Source organism: Ursus maritimus (genome assembly GCF_017311325.1).
Source record: "Ursus maritimus isolate PB19 chromosome X unlocalized genomic scaffold, ASM1731132v1 scaffold_X1, whole genome shotgun sequence".
In the NCBI taxonomy this organism is placed as follows: Eukaryota; Metazoa; Chordata; class Mammalia; order Carnivora; family Ursidae; genus Ursus; species Ursus maritimus.
This window is the reverse complement of record NW_024423319.1, coordinates 89503090-89530632: the sequence shown is the minus strand read 5'-3', so window position 1 is coordinate 89530632 and position 27543 is coordinate 89503090. Positions and strand designations below refer to the sequence as shown.

General features: G+C 38.9%; 1 long non-coding RNA gene across 2 annotated transcripts in view; it reads left to right on the top strand.

Moving 5' to 3' along the window:
- Positions 1–831: 831 nt before the first annotated feature.
- Positions 832–27543, top strand: part of LOC103668240 — a 59569-nt gene continuing 32857 nt past the window's right edge. Inside the window, exons 1-2 of one of the 2 annotated variants that reach the window (XR_569973.2) lie at positions 832–960; positions 21278–21430. This is a non-coding gene — a long non-coding RNA (uncharacterized LOC103668240). Of the gene's footprint in view, positions 961–21277; positions 21431–27543 lie in introns of those variants that run through there. The other variant, XR_005835481.1, reaches the window with a different exon arrangement.

The window sequence follows — 27543 nt, the reverse complement described above, 5'->3', positions numbered from 1 at the left end:
CTGGTGATGGGTAGTAAGGAGGGCACGTATTGCATGGTGCACTGGGTGTTATACGCAATTAATGAATCATGGAACTTTACATCAAAAACCAGGGGTGTACTGTATGGTGACTAACATAATATAATAAAAATATTATTATTAAAATATATATATAATAATGAGGAAATATAATGATAGTTAAATATGTCAAATTGGTTATGAAATGAAGAAAACTTAAATGTATAAAAAAATGAAAACTGTTAATGCTACAGAAAAGTTATAAAACTAGTATAATGAACACCACATACCCTTTACCTAGATTCACTAGTTGTTAACATTTTGCCAAATTTATTTTCTATTTAAATGTGTTTCTGTATAAGCACTTATGCCCACATGTGTGTACACACACTCTTTTTTTGTGAAAGATTCAAGAGATTTAAATGTAAGTTTCAGACGTCTTGACATTTTCCCCATACATACTTAAAGCATATTTTTCTTATGAAAAATAACTATATTTGTCACCCTCAAGAAAATTACCACACTCAGGAAATTTAATGTTGATATGATACTGTTATCTAATATGCATTCCATACTAATATTTCTTCCGTTGGACCAATAACAACAGTGTCTTTTATACTTTAAAAAAAATCTGAGATCCAATTAAAGTTTGCACATTACATTTAGTTGTCATGTCCCTTTACTTTCTTTAAAGATAATTTCTGCACTTTTCTGTCTTTTATTACATTGACATTTTTTGAGGAGTCCAGGTCAACTATTTTGCATAATGTTTCTGAATTTAGTTTGTGTGATTAGTACCTTATGATCAGAATCTTTTTTTTTTTTCAGGAATATTTCATGCATGATTTGTATCCTCAGTGCATCACATCATAGAAAACACGATGTCAATTTTTCCCATTTTGGTGACATTAAGTTTGATCATTTGGTTCAAGTGATTTCCACCAGACTTCTACATTTATAAAGGTACCCTTTTTTCTCATTTATTCTCTTTTTTCCTTTTCTCTTTGTAATTGTAACTAGTGGTACTTTGAGACTGGATGAATATATTCTTCCCTACCAACCCTTCACTCACTGATTTTACATCTGTTGATGATTGTTGCCTGAATCAAGTATTACAATGGTGATTGCAAAGTGTTGGTTTTCTAATTGTAACAATCCCACATTTATGAGTTGGCATTCTTCTGTAAACACCTTTTCCATCATTTCTTCCTCGCCCTTAATTTTTTAAAAAGATTTTATTTATCTGAGAGAGAGTGCAAGAGAGAGAGAGAGAGAGAGAGAGAGCACACGCACATGAGCAGGGGGAGGGGCAGAGGGAGAGGGAGAAGCAGACTCCCCACCAAGCACGGAGCCTGATCTATGTCAATCCCAGGACCCCGAGATCATGATCTGAGCCAAAGGCAGACACTTAACCAACTGAGCCACCCAGGTGCCCCACCCTTAATTTTTTTACTGAATAGTGTTGGTTTGAATTTTTTTTGTTGTTCTATTCCAGTTCATTATTCATTTTGATACTCAAATTGTCCTATATTTATCAGTGGGAGCACTTTCAAGCTGGCTCTGTCTTCTTTTTACATTACCCCATCAGTTTTTGAGCACTTCTGTATTTTGTGGCACAAGATATTTCAAGACCACCTTATACTTTCCCTACTCCAGACTAAAATCATCCACTTTTTCAAGGAGTTCTGGTTCTTTTTAGTGGTACTAGATGTGCTCATTGCAATTGAGGTGTTATCTACAGATATTTTAAACAGAAAAGAAATACCATTGAGAATAGTCATTTCAGATGACTGTGTAAAGATGAATTAGACAAGAATGTGAAAAATGTAAGAATTTTAGCAGGTAAGTAATAATTCCAATAATGGTTTTCATTTGTATACGATCATCTAAGTGCATGACATCTGATAATGCCAGAACTGACACTCACCAAATACCAAAAATGTATCTGGAATATGCTCTCCTCAGCACACTAATATATATTTTCCACTTATAATCTAGAAGGTGATTGGCATCATTTAACATAAATCTTAAACCCCAAGTTTATATTTATAATACAGTTTTCTGCCTAGGATCTCAACTTCATTTGCACTTAAAACTATTCTTAGATTTTATTTGAGAAGAGGAGGAAAAAGATGAATTAAGAAAGAGGAAGGAACCACAGAGTACTTTATTAGAGGAAATCACTGGATTTCTATTAGTTAAATCTATCATCTGAATGAGTCCTGACATAAAGCTATAAAGGGATTCCTTAATTCTCACAGTATCTGTATATACAGGCTATTAACAACTATATGGTACTTCCCACTTCCCCTAGAACTGAGCAAAGTAAGGGCTTTTATCAATTATTTTTTAAAAATAATGGTTGTATATATAATGTACATAAAGCTGAGATGTCCCATGGCCCAGTCTTAACATAGTGCTCTTTTCATAGAAATGTCAGTTGAACATTCAAGAAAGAATTTCAAAAACAATTTGATTTTTTAATAAAATAATTTGTAAAATTTCAAAGGGGGGTTCTATTCATATTATATAGGAAAACTTTTTTTCCATCTTTACTGAGATATAACTGACAAATAAGAACTGTATATATTTAAGGTGTATGACTTGATTTTTTTTTAATTCCAGTATAGTTCAAGTGGAGTGTTTTTAGCTTCAGGTATACAATATAATGATTCAACAATTCTATACATTAGTCAGTGCTCATCGTGATACGTGTACTTTTAATCCCCATCACCTATTTCACCCACCCCCCGTGGAAACTGCTGTTTTCACCTCCCGTCTGGTAACTATCAGTTTGCTCTGTATAGTTAAGAGTCTGTTTTTTGGTTTTTCTCTTCTTTTTCTTCATTTTGTTTTTAAATTCTACTTATGAGTGAAATTGTATGGTATTTGTCTTTCTCCGACTGACTTACTTCACTTACCATTATACTCTCTAGATCCATCTATGTTGCTGCAAATGGTAAGATTTCATTTTTATAGCTGAGTAATACTCCATTGGATATATATACCACTTCTTCTTTATCATTCATCTATCAGTGAACACTTGGACTGCTTCCATAATTTAGCTGTTGTAAATAATGCTGCTGTATGCATAGGGGTGCATATATCATTTTGAATTGGTGTTTTCATATTCTTTGGGAAAATACCCAGGAGTGGAATTATTTGGTCATATGGTAGTTTTTAATTTTTTGAGGAACCTCCATACTGTTTTCCACAGTGGTTGCCCTAGTTTGCATTCCCACGAACAGTGCATGAGGGTTCCTTTTTCTCCACATCCTTGCCAACACTTGTTGTTTCTGGTGTTTGGGATTTTAACCACTCTGACAGGATTGAGGTGTTATCTCATTGTGGTTTTGATTTGCATTCCCCTAATGATTAGTGATGTTGAGCATCTTTTCATGTGTCCTCTGTGTGTTCTTTGGAGAAATGTCTGTTCATGTCTTCTGCCCATCTTTAAATTGGATTATTTGTTATTTTGGTGTTGCGTTGTATAAGTTCTTCATATATTTTGGATAGTAACCCTTTATCAGATATGTCATTTGCAAATATCTTCTCCCATTCAGCAGGTTGTCTTTTTGTTTTGTTGATTGTTTCCTTTGCTGTGCAGAAACTTTTTCTTTTGATATAGTCCCAATAGTTTATTTTTGTTTTCATTTCCCTTGCCTCAGGAGACATACCTAAAGAAATGTTGCTATGGCCCATTCATTGTTTAGTAGCATGTTATTTAACCTCTACGTACTTGCCAGAGAAATTAATGTCTCTGCTCTCTTCTAGGATTTTTATGGTTTTAGGTCTCACGTTTAGGTCCTTAATCCATTTTGAGTTTTGTGTGTGTGTGATGTAAGAAAGTGCTCTAGTTTCATTCTTTTACATGTAGCTGTCCAGTTTTCCCAGCACCATTTGTTGAAGGGACTTTTTCCCATCGCATATTCTTGCCTCCTTTGTCAAAGGTTAATTGACCATGTAATCATGGGTTTATTTCTCGGCTCTCTATTGTGTTCTATTGCTCTGTGTCTGTTTTTGTGCCAATACCATACTGCTGTTTTTATTTTATTTTATTTTATTTTATTTTATTTTATTTTATTTTATTTTATTTATTTTTCAGAGTGAGAGAGGGAGAAGCAGGCAGAGGGAGAAGCAGGCTCCCCGCTGAGCAAGGAGCCCAATGTGGGACTCAATCCCAGGACCCTGGGATCATGACCTGAGCTGAAAACAGCCACTCAACCAACTGAGCCACTCAGGCATCCCAGTACCATACTGTTTTGATTACTACAGCTTTGTAGTATATTTTGAAATCTGGGATTGTAATACCTCCAGTTTTGTTCTTCTTTTTCAACATTGCTTTGGCTGTTGGTTCCATACAATTTTAGGATTATTCATTCCAGTTCTGTGAGAAATGCTGTTGATATTTTGATAGGGATTGCATTAAATCTGTAGATTGCTTTGGAATTTTTATAATATTGTTCTTCCAATCCATGAGAATGGAATATCTTTCCATTTCTTCGTTTATGTCATCTTTAATTTCTTTTATCAGTGTTTTATAGTTTTCAGAGTTTGGTCTATCACCTCCTTGGTTAAGTTTAATCCTAGGTATCGTATTGTTTTTGGCGAAATTGTAAATGGGATTGTTTTCTTTATTTCTCTTTCTGCTACTTCATTATTAGTGTATAGAAATACAACAGATTTCTGTTGTATTCTGTCTGCTTATATTTTCTTGAGGATTTTTGCATTTATGTTCATCAGAGATATTGGCCTATAGTTCTCTTTTTTTGTGGTGTCTTTATCTGATTTTGGTATCAGGGTATTGCTGGCCTCATAGTATGAATTTGGAAGCTTTCCTTCCTCTTCAATTTTTTGGAAAAGTTTGGGAAGAATGGGTACTAACTCTTCTTTAAATGTTTGGTAGATTTCCCCTATGAAGCCATCTGGTCCTGGACTTTGGTTTGTTGGGAGTTTTTTGATTACTGATTCAATTTCATTGCTGGTAATTGGTCTGTTCAATTTTCTATTTCTTACTGATTCAGTTTTGGGAAGTTAAATGTTTCTAGGAATTTATCCACTTCTAGGTTGTCCAATTTGTTGCCATATAATTTTTCATAATATTCTCTTACAATCCTTTGTATTTCCACGCTGTCAGTTGTTATTTCTCCTCTTTCATTTCTGATTTTGTTTATTTGAGTACTCTTTCCCTCCCCCCCTTTTTTTGATGAGTCTGGCTAAAGGTTTATCAATTTTATTGATCTTCTCAAAGAACCACCTCCTGGTTTCATTGATCTGTTCTATTGTTTTTTCAGTTTCTATTTCATTTATTTCCGCTTTATTGTTTCCTTCCTTCTACTGGTTTGGGGTTTTGTTTGTTCTTTTTCTAGCTCCTTTAGGTTGTTTATTTGAGATTTTTCTTGTTTCTTGAGGTAGGCTTGTATTGCTATAAACTTCCATCTTAGAACAGCTTTTGCTACATCCCAATGATTTTGGACCATTGTGTTTTCATTTTCATTGGTCTCCATGTATTTTTTAATTTCCTCTTTGATTTCTTGGTTAATCCATTCGTTGTTTAGTAGCACGTTATTTAACCTCCATGTATTTTTGTTCTTTCCAGATTTTTTCCTTGTGGTTGATTTTTAGTTTAATAACATTGTGGTCAGGGGAGATGCATGGTATGACTTTGATCTTTATGAATTTGTTGAGACTTGTTTTGTGGCCTAATAGTGATCTATTCTGGAGAATGTTCCATGTGCACTTGAAAAGAATGTGTATTCTGCTGTTTTGGGATGGACTATTCTGAATATATCTGTTAGACTCAACTGGTCCTACGTGTTATTCAAAGCCAGTCTTTCCCTGTCAGTTTTCTGTTTGGATGATCTATTCATCAATGTAAGTGGGGTGCTAAGGTCCCTTACTATTATTGTATTACTATGGATTTCTTCCTTTATGCTTGTTATTAGCTTCCTTATGTATTTGGGTGCTTCCATGTTGGGTGCATAAATATTGACAATTGTTGTATCTTCTTGTTGGATCATTCTATTTATGATAATATAGTGTCCTTCTTTGTCTTTTTCTGTAAAACAGTCTTTGTTTTAAGGTCTATTTTCTCCAATATGTTACCCCAGCTTTCTTTTCACTTCCATGATAAATGCTTTTCCATCCCTTCACTTTTAATCTGCATGTGTCTTTAGACACATGAAATGAGTCTCTTATAGGCAGCATCTAGATGGGTCTTGCTTTTTTATCTATTTTATCTTTTTTTAATTTATTTTTTATCTATTTTTTATCTATTCTTTCACTCTATATCTTTTGATTCGAGCTTTAGTCCATTTACATTCAAAGTAATTATTGATAGGTATGTACATATTGCCATTTTGTTACTTGTTTTATGGTTGTTTTTATAGTTCTTCTCTGTTCCTTTTCTTCTGTTGTTTGCTTCTCTCATGGTTTGCTGATTTTCTTTAATGATATGCTTGGATTCCCTTCTCTTTATTTTTTGCATATCTATTACTGGTTTTTGATTTGTGGTTACCATTAGGTTTGTATATAGCATCTTATACATATAGCAGTCTATATTAAGTTTATGGTTGCTTAAGTTTGAGCCCATTCTTTACTCCTCTTCCCCTCACATTTTAGATATATGGTGTCATACTTCACATCCTTTCATTTTGTGAATCCCTTGACTGGTTTTTATAGATGTACATAATTTTATTGCTTTTGTGTTTCTTACTTTTCTTACTCCCACTTACAATCTTTCCTTTCCACTCAGAGTCCTCTTTAACATTTCTTGTAGGGCTGGTTTATTGGTCATGAATCCCTTTAACTTTTGTTTGTCTTTACCTCTCCTTCTATTCTGAATGATAACCTTGCTGAATAGACTATTCTTGGCTGCAGGTTTTTTTTTCTTTCAGCACTTTGAATATATCATGCCGCCTGCTTCTGGTTTGCAAAGTTTCTGCTGAAAAATCTGCTGAAAGCTTTACAGAGGTTTCCTTGTATGTAGCTGTTTTCTCTTACAGCTTTTAAAATTCTTTCTTTATCACTACTTTGTGCCATCTTAATTACTATGTGTCTTGGTGGACCTCCTTGGGTCGATTTTGTTGGGGGCTCTCTGTGCCTCCTTGGCCTGATTTCTGTTTCCTTCCCCAGATTTGGAAAGTTTTCAGCTATTATTTCTTCCAATAAGATTTCTGCCCCCTTTTCTCTCTCTTCTCCTTCTGGGATCCTTATAATGTGAATATTATTACACCTGATAGTGTCATTGAGTTCCCTAAGTCTATTTTCATTTTGTATTTTTTTCTCACTCCTGTTCAACTTGATTGGTATCCAGTATTCTTTCCTTCAGTTTACTGATCCATTCTTCTGCTTCCTCTAGTCTACTATTTTTTCCCTCTCTGATTGGTTCTTTTTTATGTTTTCTGTCTCTTCGTTGAGGGTCTCACTGAGGTCCTGCGGTCTTTTCTCGAGTCCAGTGAGTATCTTTATGACCAATACTTTAAATTCTCTATCAGGCATATTACTTACCTCCATTTTGGTTGGCTCTCTTGCTGTGATTTTGTCCTGTTCTTTCATTTGAGATATATTCTTATGTCTCCTTGCTTTGTCTAACTCTCTGTGTCTCTTTCTGTGTATTAGGAAAGTCAGCTACACCTTCTGCTCTTGAAGGCGGTGGCCTTATAAAAAAGAGGTCCTGTAGTACCCTGCAGTGCAATGTCCCCTGTTCACCAGAACCTGCCACTTTGGGGGTATCTCTTATATGTGTTGCATATGCTGTGCTGTTGTGGCTGAGCTGCTTTTGCCTTCAGTCCAGTCATCTGCAATGGCTCTCTCTGCCTGTTGTGGTCAGGGTTTTGTCCCTATGTTGTTAGTGGGCCAGTCTGGGGCCCCCTTGGGCTTAAGTTGAGTCAGACCAGGCATTTGCCAGAGACACAGTAGCACTGAACTGTAGGAGAATGCAGGGGTGGGGTGCACAGTCCCAGTAAGGCCCACATGGGTGGGAGGGAACCTGCAGTTGCCAGGGACCAAGGCAGGCTGGGTTGGAGGGGGCAGATTCACAGAAGCAAGCAGGGGCAGGATGCACGGTGTTAGCAAGGTTTGCGTAGGTCTGCTATGGGAGGGGACCTGGAGCTGAGGCCTGGCTGGTGGGGACATGTCCGCAGGAGAACACAGCAGGCAGGACAGCAGTATTATCAAGTTAGGTAGCAAGTTAGGTAGCATTGGTTCCAGTAGGTGTCTTTATATCTAGGCTGGGGGGCAGGGGATGGAAATGCCACCTACCAGCTCCTTTGTTCCTGGAGAAGTCTCCCAACAATCCCTGCCCCTCCAGCACGCTTTGAGATTAGTAAACAAATCTCCCCCATGTATACCCCAGGCATTTTTCAAATTGCTGCTTCTATGCTGTATCTCCATGGGACTGTTTGTAGTACTGTCTCTTTAAAGGTAGGGACTCAGTTTTCTCTCACCCTTCTGTCTCTTCGACAAGCCAGCTGATTTTTAAAGTCCCAGGTTTTAAGCCCTGCTGATTGTAAGAACTTGCGAAATTCGAAATTCAGCCCCTCTAGTTTTCAAAGCCAAATGTTGTGGGGATTCATCTTCCCCATGAAGGCTCCCTGGTGTGAGAGTCTGTTTCTCGTCCCTCCTGCAACTGTGGCATCCCTCCCTACAATGGATAGTTCCACAGTTCTGTTTAGCTCCCCAACACATCTTCACTCTTCCCACCCTCCTCAATATGGCTTCTTGTCTACATTTAACTGTGGAGAGTCTGTTCTGCCAGTCTCCAGATCGTTTTGTGGGTTTTGTACACTGATGTGTCTTGATGTTTTGATATATGTACACATTGTGAAATAACTGCCATCATCAAGCTAATTAACATATCTACCACCTCACATAGTTACCCCCTCTGTCTCACTGGATCTTAGAAAGAATGCCCCAGAAATTCCCTGAAAAAGGTCAATTGTGGACCTCACATACTCTCATCCAGCCTCTCTCCACCATTTGTCCACTTCCTTGCATGAATTAGGAGCACCAGCTGGGGGCCAAGAACTGCTTGAACTTTCCAAATTTTCTCAGTTCACAGAACCAAAACTACAGCTTTGCAAAGATATGGCATTACTGAAAGGAATGTACAGCGATCTCTGTGTTAGGGGCTTTTAGAGGAAGCCGATACCAGAGATCCCTTGGCCCCTGAGGTGGCCGGCACTTTTGGCTTTATATCTGAACAGCCTCTTTCTCCGCAGGAGAGCAACCAGTGTTCCTGGGTGTGGGGACCCCACAGTAACAGCTGTCACACTATAACCTCTACCAACTACCCTCTCTAGGTATGCCAACCTTTTTCTTCCTTTGGGGTAGAAACCTTCAAAGGGAACCCGCAGTCACTTCTTCATGTTTATTTCTGGCACTTCTCCCTCAGATGTCTGGGTCTGTGTCTGAACCTAATCACTGACATCCTTTACAGTCTTTTCCCATGGCTCTGCATTGACTCAGTAAATCAGCTGATGGAAATCAGTGCCGGGATGGGGGCCTCTCAATGCCCAGTCTCTGGTTGTACTCTCTTAGAATATGCAACTGTAAGAGCTACTATGCATGGATTTTTATTTGGCAAAATATTTTAAACTTCATCTTTTTAATACATTAAAAAAATGGTGGGAGCCCTTAAACATTGGGTTGTAGGACACTCCTAATTATCAGCTTAAGAAAAACAAGAGATCAAGTAATAGTAAATAGTCTAAAAGTCACATAATACCTAGGCTTACTGAGAGAGAAGCAATAACCAGATGGATTGTGTAATGTGTGGAGGTCACTTCGATGTGCTGTCGAGATCCCTCTTCAGTGAAGGACGTGTTGCCCCAGCTGCCTGGAGAATGCGTATATGTGTCTGCATTTTAAATATATCTACTAAGGTCACACCCTTCCCAGGGCAGCCCACATCCAATGACTAATAGATGCAGAGATATGAAGACCTGGCCATCACAGTTCATAGGGAGACATTTCTCAAGGACTGTTTTAGCTCTGGAGCTTTCCTTGGGTTCACTGAGGCCACCAGCAGCCTGTTACAGCTCATCTCTCTGCCCATGCCTGCTTGCTTCTACAGGTGTTAGTCCCAAGGGCACTTCTTAATAAATAGCCTACACAATAAATTTCATCTCAGAACTTGCTTCCTAAGGAACTCAACTGGCAAAACAATGCTTTGTCTACTTAGGTAAGATTCTAGTTATTGGCTAGCTTCATAGTCACTCTGTGTGGAACCCTGCTGTAAGTGATATTACTGTTGCCCCTCTCGTTTAGTAGATTCAGTCTCCAAATTATTAATCACCTCTGAGGAAATCAGTTTGGCAGACTAGGTATAATGGCACTGAATGCTGCAGTGAATTTTCATGTCTGTCCATCCAGCCAGCCATCTAGCTAGTTAATTAAAAAGCAGGCCTTGTCAACTATTAATGTTCACCAAATATTCCACTTTCTCCCTACGTTTGCAGGCCCCTTGCAGATAGGCAGTCAGGTGACTAGTTCTGGCCAGTGAGCTATGAGGGGAGGAGTCACCCCTGGGCTGAGGTAGTGAGAAGTCCAGTATGATTCTCCTGTCTCTCTTCCTCTACTAGGGGTGCTGGGGAGGTGCATGTTGCAGACAAGATGGATACAAGATGCTGAAGCTCTGACCACCTAGATTCCTGGGAGACTGAGAAACAGACTTTTGTTGTGTTAGGACATCGAGATTGGGGGTTGTTTCTTACTTCACTCCTTATAACCAGCCTATCCTGACTAATACACTTTATAAAATATATTCACTATAAATAACATTTACGCTAAACTATTTAAGTAGATGTGTATTAAATGCATATACATCCCCTAAAATATGTGTTATGTATAAATAATGTAGGATACTATATTACATATGAATTATAAAATAGATCAAATAGGCATATTGTATATACATCTACTAAATGTGTTAAATACATACAATATACACCCCATGCCCTAGCCATGATGGCTATTAGCAGTTGATTCATATGCTTCAAGGTTTTTTCTAAATAAAGTAAGATGTTGAAAGATTAAACATCTAGGTTGCTTATGCAATTTTGTCACCAGTGTTAAGCTTTACCCTTATTAACTAACTCCAGATTCCCAAAATGGAGTTTAAAGTCCTTTCTACAAGTTTGTCTTCAACATTTTGTTCAAAGTAAAAGCTGTCTTGGGCTACTTACCTCCCCTTCCTCTGTCCCAAATGGTGGTTTCTTCTTGGATGAGTAGCTAATCCCTGGGAGGGCAGGAGCCTTGAAACTCCCTGCCTCTTGACAGCTGCTTCCTTTTGCCACAAGGTTGAAGTTAGACAAGAAAGAAAATCCCAGGGCCTTGTGTCCCAGAGTACAGCTCAAGCCCGAGGAGGTGCTTTTCCAATGTACTCTTCTTAGTTTCCCTACCTCCCACCATCTGGTTAACCTTTTAGCTTGACTACTGTAGCAGATGTTAGCAGACTCTACACTTATCCCCTTTTTCCACTCCGAAGATCCCTGTGGACACTCCCTGTGCTTGCTAATGGTTTCCTGCATCTCTGTGCTTTCTGGAGGAGGAAGCACGCTGAAAATGCCTGCAAATTAGCAACCCACAATCCATGGGTCTTTAGCTAATGAGGGATGAGAGTAAATACATGCTCTGGCTTTCTGGCCCCTCTGCAGGGCAGTTCTGAGGTATGCTGTATTCAGTGTCTCAGGGGCTCCAGCTGGATTGAGCCCCAGATGCCCAAAGTGATAGCCTGCTCACTGACACACCCTTTATCGGCTTTCCTCCTCTCCTTGTGTCACGTCCTCAGTCTCTCACACTGCTTCCTGGGCTCACCTCTCAACTACTTGTCTTCAAATCGTGGTCTCAGGCCCCATTTGGGGAACGATTCCAAATGAAGGAAACTTGATTGTCTACAATGTAGCAGAAAACTTAGATCTCTGAAGGCCAGAGCTCCCAGATTGTGCCTAGACTAGGGTTACTCCCTTACCCTGAGACGTCAAGACCTGGAAGTATGTCAAAAATACTGAAATCTGTGAATGATTTTGTTTATATGTTCTTTATAAGTTAGTGTAAATTTAAGTTTACCCTGTGAATAGCTGGTCTCTCCCCTGGAGACAAGGCGTGGAGTTACAGGCAGCTCACTAGGATTTAGTCCTACAGGGTCACCTATCATCTATGTTTCAGTGAAGAAATTTTTAGGCAGGTTTTCAGGAAAAAATTTTTTTTTCCCTTGAAAGGCCTGTATTCAGTCATTCAACAAGTATTCATTAAGTGCTTGTCAAGTGCCAGGATGTCACATTAAAGACACTGGATATGGATTTGAAGGTATTAAGATGTTTTATGGGTAGTTGATAATTATGATACTTGAATTTAGAAACCTAGTGAGATTTTATATAGTTAATTATGTTCTTTAAAGAGACTGACAAAGAAATAGTGGCTGTATTGGTCAAGCAGATACTGTAAGTTGGCTCACTTAACACCAATTCCAATGTTGGTGGTGTCTCAGGCAGAATTTTCCCATGGGATGATTGTATATTTTTATTGGCTACACTGTCCTGACTGCATGATTTCTGGCTGAGTTATAGTCGACTACTTTCTGGGTAAACTAGCTAGAATGAAACTGTTGTCTATAACTGAGAATCTGGAATGAGAGAATTGTAAAGAGCAGGTTAGTATAAGGTTGCTAAAGATAAACACACTGGTTTGGGTGAGAGGTATTTGGGTGAACCTGTGGGAGAGGGCACAGAATGTGTGGATTTTTGTGTCTCACATTAATGCCCACCACATAGCATCTACTACAGGTGCCTAAGATGACCTGTCCTGTGGATGTCACCAGCTTCCTCATCCACTCTAGCACCTATGAACAGAGTGGTCACGGTGGCAACAATGGAGGCTCTACTTGGGCCCAACAACAGGGATTCCCTTTCACCATGGCTGATCTAACTACTGCCACTGCTGAATGCCCAGCCTTCCACCCACAAAGAGCAATGCCAAGCCCTTGAAATGGACCATTGCTTGGGGATATCAGTCAGCCAACAGCATGTTGTCAAACTTCAAGATTTTTGCCAATCTTGTAGGTGAGAAATGCTCTCTCTGTATAGTTTTAATTTACATTTTTCTCACTGTGAGTGAGGTTGAATATCTTTTCCTATCTTTGAGGGCCTTTTTCATTTCTTCTTCTCCAAGTTATCTGTGTATCTCTCTTACCATTTTTTTCTATTGGATTTTTGCTCTTTTCTTCTCAATTTTAAGAGGCTTGTTATATATTAAAGATATTTACCCTGTGATTATGATATAAGTTGCAGATGTTTTTTCCAATGTGTTGCTTGTCTTTTCACTTTTCTTATGATGTTTTCTACCATGCAAAACTTTTTAATTTTTATTTGACCAAATTTGTCTTTTTTTTTTATTGCTTCTGTAATTTGAATGATAGGAAAGTTTTACCACTCCCAGGCTTTAAGAGAATTCACCCATATTTCCTCTTATTGCTTTTAGTATCATTTTTTACATTGAGAATTCTGCTGTATCTGAAATTTATTCAGTGTAAGGAATAAATTGAATTTTATCTTACCATATGGCTATCCAGTTGTTCCAATGCCATTTATTAAAAAGTGCTTCTTTTCCCATGATTGAGATAGCCTTTATCATATACTCTATCTCCCTGTGCATGTGGGTTTATTTCTGACTTCTTTGTATTCTGTTCCATTGGCCAATTCATGTACTGATATCATACCGTTTTAAAGTCTTTTTTGGGGGGGGGGAGAGAGAATGAGCTGCACACAAGCAGGGGGAGGGATAAAAGGAAAGAGAGAGAGAGATCTCCACCCTGAGATTATGACCTGAGCCAAGATCAAGAGTCGGAGGCTTAACTGGCTGAGCCATCCAGGCGCCCCGATATCATACTGTTTTAATTACGAAAGCTTTATGATACGTTTTCATATTTGTTAGAGCTAGCTCTCCCTGTTGCTTTTATCTTTTAGGGGATATCTATTCTGGCTTATTTATTCTTAGAAGCAAACTTTATAATCAACATTTCTGGCTCCAGGAAAAAAGACTGATGAAATTCTATTGAGATTGTGTTAAGTTTATAGATTAGCTTACAAAGAATATCTTTATCCTGTTAAGTTTTCTTATCAAAGAACATGGGATGTCTTTCTACTTATTCAGATCTATTAGGAATGTTTCATAGTTTCTTCATAAATATTTTTCACTCTTCTCATTATGCATATGCCTAGGCACTTTTTTTTCTTTTATTTTGCTCTTGTAAATGGTGTCTTCTCTTCCATTTTTTCTTCTAGCTGGTTATTGATCATATGTGTATATGAAGGCCTTTGGTTTCTGCATGTTAATTTAATATCCTGCTATTTAAATGCATTTTCTTCTTGCTTGTGATAGGTTTTTTTTGCTGACACTTTCGGGTTTTTCAGATAGATAAAAATATCAGCGGCAAAAAAAAGATAAGTTTTCCTCTTCCTTTCCCATTATTATGCCTCTACTTGATTTTTCCTGTCCAACTGCAAGTTGGCTAATACCTCCAATACAATGTTTGAAAGTAGTGGAGAGAGTGGGCCTCCTTGTCTTAGTTCTCACTTTAACACGAAAGCCTCTATTATTTCCTTGTTCAGTAAGATGCTGGCCTTTGGAATTATGTATATATATTTTATCATCATAAAGAAACATCCATCAAGTCCTATTTTGTTGATCATTCTTAACATACCTGTCAACTTGTAAATTGATAAGTAGAGAAAAAAACGAGTAACATTATTTATCTAAAATACAGAATCTGTGAATGTTGAATGTGACACATAATCACAGTGGCATCACAGGCAAGCATTCAAGAATATCTGTCCTGAGAAGTTTATAATCCGAGGAGAGGGGCACTGAATGAGCCAATCACAGACTCATTCAAAGACTCTAAGATGTGGGGTAGGGGCAATATAGTATAGCGGGTCTCTGAATGAAAAGACCCAGGTTTGACTCTTAACTTTGCAACTTACTTTGTGATCTTGGACAACTTACTCAGCCATTCAGTGCCTCCATTCCCTTTTATGTAAGTGGGCATAACGGCAGTAGCTACATTAAGGATCGTTGTGTTTAGTGAGGTAATTGCCCCAGAAGATTTAGTTCGGGACTTGGCACATAATAAATGTTCACTAAATGGTAGCTATTATCATTAGATGCCAAAATAAGTAGTAAAGATAATAGATGCTATGAGGGGTCTCTGGAGGAGGGTGTACTTAAGCTGTTTTTTTGAAAGCTGTGTAGGGTTTGAATAGACAGAAGGTAGAGGAAGAAAGAGACTTGCCAGGTAGGAGGGAAAATATCTTTAAAATTTAAAAGGTCATGCCAAAATAGAAGTTGATTTTAATTTGTATTTTTAAAGAGGTCCAACTGCCTTTTTTGGCCCACTGCCTTTTAAAAGCATCGTTATTTAAAATTTGATCTGCTTTCCTCATTACATTTTGCAGAATACTTGAATATGAATAACATGTTTTATTATGCATATGAGAGAAAAACATTTTGAATCAAATCCCATGCTCTCTATCTTTGAGGCCTCCACTAGTTTCTCCATCCTTTATAGTTGTTTTTTTGGTCTAGTTGCTGTTTTGCATTTTAATGTGACCCTGCCTTTTATTTATTTGCACCTATTACCGGAATGCTTTTCTAAACTAAATATTTTGCAGTGTTTGCTATTCAGCATTTGATGAATGTTTATTACTGTAATTCATTGTTCAGAAAAATGTACCATATCCCAATCAGTCATTACACTCCATTATCCATGGGGTCCAAACCATTTCACAGTCATTAAATGAATATGTTTTTTGGAAATTATATCAGTGGGAAGAAAGGGAAAGGGCAACCGAAGGTGGTGAGAGGTAAGGTGGGCAGTGGTAAGGCTTATGCGGAACACTCCTTTCCCTGCAAGGAAACACATAAAAGTCTCAGACTTTCCCTTCCTCTACCTCCCCTTTCTGCACCCCTTTCCTTTAGTAAATGTAGTAGAAACTTGCATCAGTCTGTCTTCCAGACTAGCATGGGGAGTGTGGAGAGTGCCTGAACAAATATCTATGGGACAATTGATTGTCTTAGGTTACGTTGTCTAAGAAGACTTCTAAATCAAGAATTTGAGTGCCAGTTGTTTATTTGGGAAGTGAACCTAGTAAACGCCAGTGGGGGAATGGGGAAATGAGGCAGGAAGGGAAAGGAAGCCAATAAAGGGTGTGTCATTGTTGAGAGCCATAAAGAGCCACTTGTTCATTTAACACATTAGAAATAATAAATGCTTACTGAAGAAATTCCAGAGGAGATATATATGTATAAAGATTATATACATATATAATATTATATGATATAAGTTTTTATTTATTTAAGTAATCTCTACACCCAATGTGAGGCTCAAACTCAACAGCCCTGAGATCAAGAGTCACATGCTCTACCGACTGAGCCAGCCAGGCACCCCAGATTATATGATATAAATGTCAAGAACTGTAGAGGTTCTGAGGTTTTATCCTACTTGTAAGCTAACAAGTTAGCGTGCCACAGATTCATAAAAGTTGAAGATTCTTGGGTTAGAGGGAAAGGGATGTGTCACTCGTGGCCCAGCAGGCAGCCCCTGTGTCTCATAGGTTGGTGGAGAATGGCCGAGGTAGATGTCACACATGCAGAATTTCTTATTGACTGGGGCTGCTCCTGGGGGCATTAACTTGGTGGCACTTCTGGTCCATTGATTGTTCCACCACACCCAGTTGCCAGAGCCAGTCCTGACCAGAATGTAGAGTTGGCTTTAGTTGGCAACCTCCTCTTCTCCAGTCTTTCCCCAAGGCGATTCTGTCTCCATCTTCCCCAGGAGAAGATGGGTCCACATTTTCATGTGTGTTGATCTCTTCTTTTATTCCCAATGCCGTCCACTTTTGTGAACTCTCCATTTGTAAGGGAGGAAATGGCTGGGAGCAATCATGTTAGCATTAGAACTGGGATGAATATCCTAAAACTAAAGATATAAACACCCTATCTGGGGAGACTTCAGATATCAGATGGCAAATGGAGGAAGCTATGGGATCGAGGGAAAATGCCCACTTCATTAAGGCTGAGATTTCCTAGATGATCCTCAGGTTGCCTGGGAAGGTCAGCATCCTGCTCTGAGTGCAGCCCCCCAGGTCTTGGGAAGAAGAGCTTATTAACATCCCAGGAGCCTCTTACCATTTCCTCTGATGCAGCCCCATACTAAGTCACTTTGATTTTTTGGTAACACCCACAAGGGACCAATAATCTTCCTACATTTACATTTTATCCATTTTCCTCTTCCTCCTCTCCCTAAATGATAGATAACTGGACTGAAAACAAAATTCACTTGTTTCAGATAGATGGGTCACAGCATGAACAAAGAACAGGGACTCCATTCTTCCTTCATCCCAGAACATTCTAATGAGATTCCTGCCCCCATTTTCCACAACTCCTATCCAGCTACCTCAGAGGATTTACAGTTCAATGTAGGTTATAGAGTTGTGATCAGTTAGCAATACCCTCCAGGCCAGGCAGCAGCATGGGGTGGGAGGGACCTCAGGTGCTAAGAAGTGAAAAGATCCCCCTGGGCTTTATTCCATGTGTCTAAAATGAACACTGTGGTACACACTCCTGAACTCAGTGTCTTTCCGCCCTTGCTGAGATCTATCAGAATGCCATTCACTCCATTGTTCTTTTCTCCAGGCTCCCTCTGGGCAAAATAAATGAATGAATGAATGTGTGTGTGTGTGTGTGTGTGTGTGTGTGTGTCCTCCTCTTGACATTTATCTTTCTCTGACTTACATTAGTTATCTGTAGACATTTCTAATCATGTCTTCTAGACTGTCAGAGGTCAAGTCTTATGCATCTTTATATCCTAGGCAGTACTCTGCTCTAAACTTATCATTGAGTATTCTGCTCAATTAACATTCATTTAGTTGAATTCACATCTTTCTTCCTTCCTTTCTTTCTTTCTTGAGAGAGAGGTGGGGGAGGGGCAGAGGGAGAGGGAAAGAGAGCCTCTTAAGCATGCTTCATGCCCAGCACGGAGCCCAACATGGGGCTCCACCTCACAACCCTAAGATCATGACCTGAGCTGAAATCAAGAGTTGGATGCTTAACCAACTGAGCCACCCAGGCCCCCCAAATTCATATTTTTCAAATGAGGTTTTAGAGAGGTTAAAAGAGTGTCCCAAGGCTAGTATATTACTTAGTTTCTGGTCAAGAACACATAAAGTACTTTAGGTATTTCAAGCAGAAAGGGCTTTAATGCAGGGGATTGGTTACAAAGGAGTTAGAAGGTTTAAAAGAGTTAAAAGGTTTGGTATGACTCAGAGACAAGGAAACTGCTACTATTCCAGGAAGATAGGGCATTGGCCAGAATCAGGAAGCTGCTACCACCTGAGGACTGGAACTCATAAGCCCATACTTACTATTAACATTACCTGAACCACTGCTGCCACGGCTACTCCATGAACAGAATTTCTTCTACCTTCTTACTGCCTTCTAATCTGACTTGACTGCCTCCTGTTGTTAGAACCTAACCAGAACCCACTGGCAAAGGAGTCTGGGAAATGTGGTTTGTACACTGCCAGCCCCAGTGGTAACAGGGAAGGTGAGTGTGGAGCTGAAGTTCAACAGACAACATCTGGGATAGATGATTGGGCCAGTGCTGATTTCCCTGAATCCTCTGCAGTGGGAGAAGTCTGCAAAAGAGAAATTAAGTCCCATACCAGAACTTTGCAGCAGTCCCACCTTTGAGTCTGAGGAAGTGTCTGGCAGTTGTCAGCCCTGTGACTCCCTTGGAATAGCAGAGCCATATTCAGGGGCAGGATTCCCTCATCCAAACAACAGTCAGTGGTGCCTCCCTTACATGAGAGCCTACAACTCTGTGGTGAGTCATTATCTCTTTCCTCAGAAGTTCATCACTTCAATTAAGAGGCAGAAACAAAAATGACAGATGGGAACCAAGCAGGTACAGCAACCCCAACCTGTTGAGAGTTCAGACCACTTAGGAATTTGAACCAAGTGGTTGTCTACCTTGCTTCCTTTCTATCATCTTGGAGACTGAGAAGGTTGGCGTTTTATTGAGCTGTGGAAAAAGCCAAATCTGACACCACACAGATTTATTGACTAGAATTACCGCATCTAGCTGTCTTCAGATAATGGTTAGAGCTTCCCTTGACACTCTATGGCCATGGCTTTGTGGAACCAATTCTTCCTTGCTAAGGCTGGGGCAGGCAAAACAACCAGGTATGGTTGCCCTGGCATTGCAAGCAGAGGTGGATTTCCCTTTCTGTCCCTCCTGCCGCCCTACCTCACAACCAGAAATGTCCCATTCTGGCTTGTCATGAGAGAAGAAGGATGCATAAATTTGTTTGGCAGTGTCTTTAGTCTCTGAAATTAATTTTTGTGTCTGGTGTAAGATAGGACTTTGATTTATTTTTTCTTTTTACACACAGGTATCCAATTGTCTCAGACCATTTATTGAAAAGTGCACCCTTTCTTACGAATCTGGAATTCCATCTCTGCTGTATATCATGTGCATGATTGTGTAGACCTATTTGTAGGTTTTCTACTCTGTTCCACTGGTCTCTTTGTGATATAATACCATCCTGCCTTAGTTATTGTACCTTTGTATTGACTTTTTATCTGGTAAGGCAATACTCATTGCCTTGTTATTCAGGAGTAATTTAGATATTCTTGTCCATTGGCAATTTTCATAAATTTTGGGATCAGATTCTCAGGTTCCACAAAAATACATCTTGGGGTTTTGATTGGGTTTGCATCAAATCTATAGTTCATTCAAATGAGAGATGACATCTTTATATTAGTCTTCTAATCCATGAGCACGGTATATTTCTCAATTCATTTAGATCTTTATATCACCTAATAAAATTTTATAATTTTTTTCTATACAAAATCAAAACATTCTATTTTCTTTAATGTTCCTTGAGATTGAGGGGTACTTGTAGTTCACCTTTACATTAAAGGTGGGACCTCCATGTTATTTAACTCCTGAAGGCACCGTTCATGTTTTCAGTGAACAAGCTGTAGACTACAGTGTGAACGAAGGTGCTCCATGTGGTTGGGAACATGGTGGTCCTGCCTAGGGTCCCAGCCTTACAGAAGAAGAGTTTCCTATGAAACTTTCCACTTTGGGTGTACCCTGAGCCTAGTCTCCTGTTCCCTGCACTCCTTGAGACAAGGAGTTCAAAGAATTGAGTAATGTTACTATAACAAAACTCTTTCTATTACTACTAATGTACTTATATTAATAAATTTTCTCAATATTTGCATCTATAAGGTGAAAAATAGGAATGTAATTGATTTTGAACTTGTCTCATTTTAGCAATAAGTACTAGTCATCCATGGATACATGGACTATTAAAAAAAAGTCCATCCAGGGGCACCTGGCTGGCTCAGTCAGAACATGCAACTCTTGATCTTGGGGTCATAAGTTTGAACCCCATGTTGGCTGTAGAGATTACTTAAAAAAAAAAAGAGGAAGAAAAGTCCATCCAGTTTAATAGCTGATATGTTCTAAGTAAAAGTTTAAGAATTAATTTTAAAAATCAATGATAAATTTATGTTGTTTTCATCAATTGAGTACTATTTATTATAATGATAACAATCTAGAAGAACACTTATATAACACTTAGAGGTTTTTGGTCACAGAAAACTGAACATTTATTTCAATTTTAAATATATCTATATATGTATACATATGTACACATATTTTTCCAGTTTCACTGAAGTATATGTATACACATATATTTTTGTTTCGGGGAAGTATGATAGGATGATTAATAAAAGATTTTTCAAACTTAAAAATACATTAGTATATTTTTTGGGGGGGGGAGTGAAATGGAATTATGACTTCTAAGAGAGAAAGAAACTGCAATATATCCAGCTGTTAAAAAACTTGTTTAAGTTGTTTTAGAGATGGGCAATGGTGGATATTAAAGAACTAAAGAATTTAGAGTCCATCAGATACATTGAAAAAGTGTTGTACATATTATTTTTAATGTCAATTTTAATAATATATTGGAAATTATATCCTGTAATGGAAATTGCTTGCTTTCCACCAAAATCCATTCTCTTTATTTTTGTAACTGAGATATGGATACCCAACTAGGGACTAAATTTCCTAATCTACCTTTAAACTAGATGTGACTAGATAAGACTGAGCTCTCATCAGTGGAATTTGAGCAGAAGTAATGAGTAGAAGTGTATTGCTTAAAACATAATTCCTGGCCCTGAATGACCCTTCCTTCTTCTGTCCCACTGGCAGGAATGGAAATGACTTACAGTGACCTTGGAAGTCTCATATTGAAGATGGCAGATCTGTCATCAGCCTGGGTCCCTGTCTGATTATATAGAGACCTAGAACCATCAGCTCAGAATGTGACATGAAAGAAATAAACTTCTTTGTTGTTTAAGCCTCTGAATTTTAAGAGACCTCTTTGTTACAACAGCTAGACCTTCCTTAACTAATACAGGAATTGATACCATGAAAGTGGAGCACTACTATGACAAAAAGCCTAAATTTTTCAGCATTTGTCTAATGCCTAGATAGCAAATGATGAAGAAATAAATAGTGCTAGTTAGAAGGCTGGAGTCCTCCAGACAACTGGTACATTTGTTATGTATGTTAACTTGGAAGGCAGACCACATGCCCACCAAGCCAGTAGATCTAGGGCAAGAGCCAGAATGCTAATGTGTAATGGTTTCTTCTTACCACCTTAGGAAGGTATTACAAGGAAAAGATGAGTTCAGGTAAGAAATAACCAGTTCGTAAGCAGAGGTGGAAGAGAGAAGAATGGAGAGAATCTCTATATTAAAAGCCTCAAAAGCCTCACAAGTTTGGAAAATCCAACTGCTTCTGGACCCAAGAAATAAGTCTCTTTCTCAAAGTTTACTTAAAGACTCATTAAAACCTTTATGTCAAACATTAAGACAAGCAATGGATTCATTATGGAGGGAAGAATCAAATTATGGTTATCACCCATCCTCCCATCAAATTTATTGTTTCAGATGGCAACAAGTTAGCTGACATTAAGAGCTGAGAGCATGAAGACAATCAGGAAGTAAAGAGTAAAGCAGACCTAAGAATTATGTCCAGGAAATTACTTTGGTTGTAGATACTGGCATGTGAAGTGACTGGAAGCAAACTAAACAGACAGCTACTTTCATATTTCATCAATTCTTTTATTTTCTTTCAGTTTTATTGATATATAAGTGACATATTACACCACGTGAGTTTAAGTGTACAGCATAATGACTTGACATACATGTTGTGAAATTATCACCACAGTAAGTTTAGTTAACATCCATCATCTCATATAGATTTAAAAAATAAATAAATAAATAAATAAAAAGAAGAAAAAGAAAGGTTTTTCCTTATGATGAGAACTTTTAGGATTTCCTCTCTTAGCAATTTTCAAATATACCATACGGCAGTGGTAACTATAGTCATCATGTCGTACATTACATCCCTACTACTTATTTATCTTATAACTAGAAGTTTGTACCTTTTGACTACCTTCAATTCCCCCACCCCTTACCCCCTTCCCCTGGTAACCACAAATCTGATCTCTTTTTCTATGAGTTTGATTTTTTCTGGTTTTGTTTTGTTTTTTTCGATTCCACATATCAGTGAAATCATGCAGTATTTATCTTTCTGTGACTTATTAGCATAATGCACTCAAGATCCATCCATGTGTCAAAATGGCAGGATTTCCCCTTTTTTGTGGCTGATTAATATTCCATCATGTGTGTGTATATTTGTGTACACCACATCTTCTTTATCCATTCATCTATTGATGGACACTTACTTAGGTTGTTTCCATGTTGTGGCTATTGTAAATAATGCTGGTATGAACGTGGGGGTACAGATATCTCTTTGATTCATCAATTCTAAGACATGCTTTTTTTACATTTTAACATCCTAGAAATTAGGAGTGACTTACAATCCCTGTTTGTCAAGCATCTGTCCTTATGTATTTGTAATTCTCAAAATATGCAGGAATTTGGCCATAGTACTTCACATTGCTATCACTTTAGTTATCACACAGTTGATACTACATGTGAAATTCAGTTGCCATTTTAAATGTTTTCAAAAATATTATGCCGTTATATGCCATTGAAGTGAAAAACTGTTGTATTTGCAAAAGACACAGGACAGCACAGCATAAATTTGGCATTAGTAAAGTTTCAGATTCTTCTGGTAGGATCAAAAAGTGCCAGCATCAACATTTGCAAAATGGGTGCCAGTGGTTTGGGAAATCTGAGAGATGATACTGGAGTGTTAACTAATGTATTATTACCAACCTTCTAGGTGACAGAGGGTGCTAATGTTTGGAGAAGCTTGGAACAGCAAGAACAAGGTTGTGAAAATGATACAACTCCAAGAAGTATTTCCCCAACTTCCTCTTTAAAAGTGATCATGGGGTATAATGGACAAAGAAAAAACTTCCAGAGAGCAAAGCCAGGCCCCCTAGAGGATAGTGGTCATGGGAATTCTCCCCATCAGCAGAATTAGGGCAGTTAGATAGGCTAGTCAAGAAATTTAATCTACTGTCAATGATGGAAGTCTCTGCTTTACCTGTTAGTGGGCTTTTCAGTCACTATGGATTGATGACTATTAGTGTTTCTAATTCTTCCTTTTTCCAAATAGGAGTTTCATTATGGTTATTCTGTTCCCACATTACCATTGGATTTTCGGTAGGAAGAGAGCAGATAACTTATCTTTTCGTTTCTAGATATATAGACCCAAGGAACCGTACTCACTAAATTCCTTTCTCTCTTCTTCCATAACAATAGAGCCATCGCTATGATAAGGCTGCCTGGCCTGGGACCACATCCCTGTCTTCTTTGCAGCAAAGTGATGGCCATGTAACAAAGATTTTACCAATGGAATGTGAGCAGAACTGATATAATTCAGCTTCTCTTGCTTAAAAGAAATCCTTGGCCCTAGGATCCTGCCCTTTCCCTTTGTTGGCTAGAATTCCTTTAGAAGCCATGTGTCAAAGATGGCAGAATATCCTACTCAGCCTGAACCTTGGAACCAGAATAAAAGAAAGAAACTCCTCTGTTCTTTAAGCTACTAAATATTGGCAATCTCTTTGTTACAGCACATAGCCTTTAACCATAACTAATATGCATAATTTACAACTGTTTGGATTTATTATGAAAAATATTAAATAACTTCCAAATGTGTGAAAAGGTAAGTAGTTTTTCTTTTCTTTTCTTTTCTTTTCTTTTCTTTTCTTTTCTTTTCTTTTCTTTTCTTTTCTGGGATTCATAAACAACTAAGTTTAAAGACTGCTAGGATAGTTGACACTAGATGATCTCTGCTCCTTCACCTTCTAGTCACTCAGTGACCTATTGTATTCTTATTCCTTTCCTCTCTAAAAAGAGAGTATACAGATTCCAAAGAGGTTGATGCATGAATCACTCTACAAGCTCTAGATATATCAAATGCCTTCCCCACGTATAGTTCCTTCTAAGGGAACTTACCCTATCTTCAGTTCCTATTGAGAAAGCTGCCCCATATTTTGTTCCATGTGACCCAGTGCACCCCTCTTCTCTACCATTGCTCATGGTCACAGCTGACTGGGCTGGGGTGGGCACCTGTCTAGTGAGCAGCCAGTTCATAGACAGGAACCTCTGCTGTAGCCTGACCCAAAAAGCCAAATTGGCTCTGTGATATTACCTCTTTTTTAGAAGATATGAAGTAGATGGCAAAGGAAGCTGAAATTGAGCACATGTGTAAAGAAAGGCCATGAATTAGTGCTGGGACCATTCAGGATAGAACAAAGTCAGGTTGCAAAGAAGCAGAAACTGTGAATCGGCAAAAGCTAAGAGGTAGAAAAGAACTATATAGAATAGAGGAAAAAAGTAAACCAGAGAGGGCATTCTGTCTCATGTATGGCATGCCAGTTATCCTAGTTATCTTAAAAACTGCAAACACATGGGAATTCTCGGTAAAATGTAACAAATATCCCCTAAAATGCATAGCTGAGGTAAAGTAAGTAAATCTGGGAGGAGGGAACGGAGGAGCAAAGAGAAAGCCAAAACCAAAGTAGTAAGCTTGTGCTGATGTTTTGTGCTGATGGAAGCTTTTATTGTTCTCAGCAAACAAGATGCGTGGTGGGGATGAGAGATAAAGAGCTCCCTCAGTAAAAGGATGGGCCATTATTCTATATGCCAACAAAGGGACATCACGAGGATACTTGTCAATCTAAGCTTGACAATTGTTGGAGCCCCCAAGTGGGACCTATATCATTTGGGGAATGCAGATTAACAGTGTCTCCAATGTGGCCTCCCAGACAGCTACTACACCTTATGTTCCCAATTCTGTTTGAATAATTGAGTTTAATCCTCAGTTTTGGAAAGCCAATCTGAGGGCAGTTATCCAATCTGTTCTATTGGTCCATACCGCCAGCCAAATGACATTTGTCCACCTAATTTGTAGAATGAGTCAAGGCTATGGGAATGAGCTTGAGGAGGACATCTGGAGGTGCTGATAGGTGTTTGGTATGAAAGTTTAGCAGCTTGGGTCCTCCCCTGCTCTTGCTGATAGACTTCTCAGTAAGATTAAGGACAATGGTGATCAAATTGTCATTAGAGCTATCTGATGAGGACAGCAGACCCAATAGTCAGTTAAATTATGAAGTACACAAGTAAAACAGTTGTGGAAAGCTACACCAGGGCATTTTCCCTCCTAAGGCCAAGGCTCCAGGGGTGTTTCTAAAAGAGAAAAGGTCATTAATGTCCCTCCCTCCTCTGCTGGTGTTGTTGCTCCCCCTCCACCTCCACAATATTGTTTTGGCCCATTCTGGCAGCTATAACTTCACTTTTTTCCAGTCATCTATTATTCATACCATACCTCTTGTCCATAAGAGTCAGGTGCAAGAAGGACAAGGATGTTTTTATAAAACTTACAGAGACCCCATTATATCCCCCACTTTAGCCCATATGGGTCATGATGGGGAGATTCCGTGAGCAATGTACTCAACCATGTAGTCATTACCCTGACGATCTAGACCATAGAAGTCTAACAAGAGAATCCAGATGGCTGAACCAGAATTAAGTTTCAATCCCCTAGGCCTTGTTTTGCACTGAACTGCCGCCTAGATACCAACCAGGCTGGCTTGGGGTTGCCATTAGGAAAAGAAAGAAGCATCATGCCGAGAATTGGGCAGGATGGAATCCTGAATTTTCAAAATAGGTCCCTATAAACCCCACCACTTTTGACTTGATCATTACCCAGGAAGTAGCTGAGGAGGGAAGATCCGTTTTCGGGAACAACTCTGTTCAATGACCAAACTGCCTTACTAAGATATATAGACTGGGAGGAGGTGAGGAAAATAGAAATCTCTTAAAGTTGATTTTCAAGGAAGCTGGTCAAACCCCACAATACCAGATGCATGTGGATGGTAGGACACATGGAAGAACTATTGAATACCTTGACAATCAGCCCATTGTGTGTGGCTTTTGCCACAAGAGGGGCATTATTGTCAGCCTACAAATGGTCTAGGAAGCTAATCACATGACCTAGATTAGCTTCAAGGGCCACAGTAATTTGTTTGGATTCAGCTGATCAGACTGGAACAGCAGAGGCGTAGCCTAAAAAAATATCAACAGCGGTGAAGCCCTACTGATAGGCCTGAGAGAGGATCCACAGTCCAGTGTGGTTAATCTTTCAGGAGCACGTTAAGTTAGCACCCCATGTAATATGGGCTCCCTCATTGTGAGACAAAGGGGTCAACTTTTGGCAGGTCTCACAAATCTGGCATGCAACGGTAGCCTCTGCAGATCAGAAACATAAACTCCTTTATTTTGTGCCCAGTCTGTGAGAGTGAATGTGTTGCCATGTCTGATCTAAGCTGCGGTGGTGATAATCTGGGCAGTGCAGGCTTGATTAGCAGCTTGATTTTCATTGGTCTCATCAGATAATTGGCCTTTCCAATGGCATCCACGTGAGTAACCCAGCTGGTTTGATCAGAAGTCATGTTTGTTTCTATTATACATGGGCCCCAAGAGGGGTGTCCTTACTGTAGTTTTCCAAGTGGCAGACCTAGCAACTAGGCTATTGGCAATAGCCAATAAGTCAGTTGGCCTGGAGTTCTGCCCACTAAGTGGAGCCACATTCATTTTTGGTTCTGCACAGCTGGTGATGAGGTGGATTAGCTGCAGCAGCCCAGTGACACCATTGGGTTTAAGTTTGAGCCATCAGTGAACCAGCCCTAGGCATTAGAGGAATTTCTGCGAATTGAGGGTCCCATTGAATCAGTGACTTGCTTGGTTTCAGGCAACGAAGTAAGGGATAAATTATTCCTCAAATGATAACTGTCAATTTTTCATGTAAAGTTGAGATGCTGCTTGTGCCAGGCCAGCTGCTTTCTTGAATATACCATTTCCTTTTGACAACTCAAGCTTAATGGGCTCATTTCACCTTGGTAGTCATCAAATTTGAGTCGGCCCACCCCAAAATGGGGATATTGGGCTAGAGAGTCACAAGGCATTTATGGGTCAGATATTTAGTTTTGACAA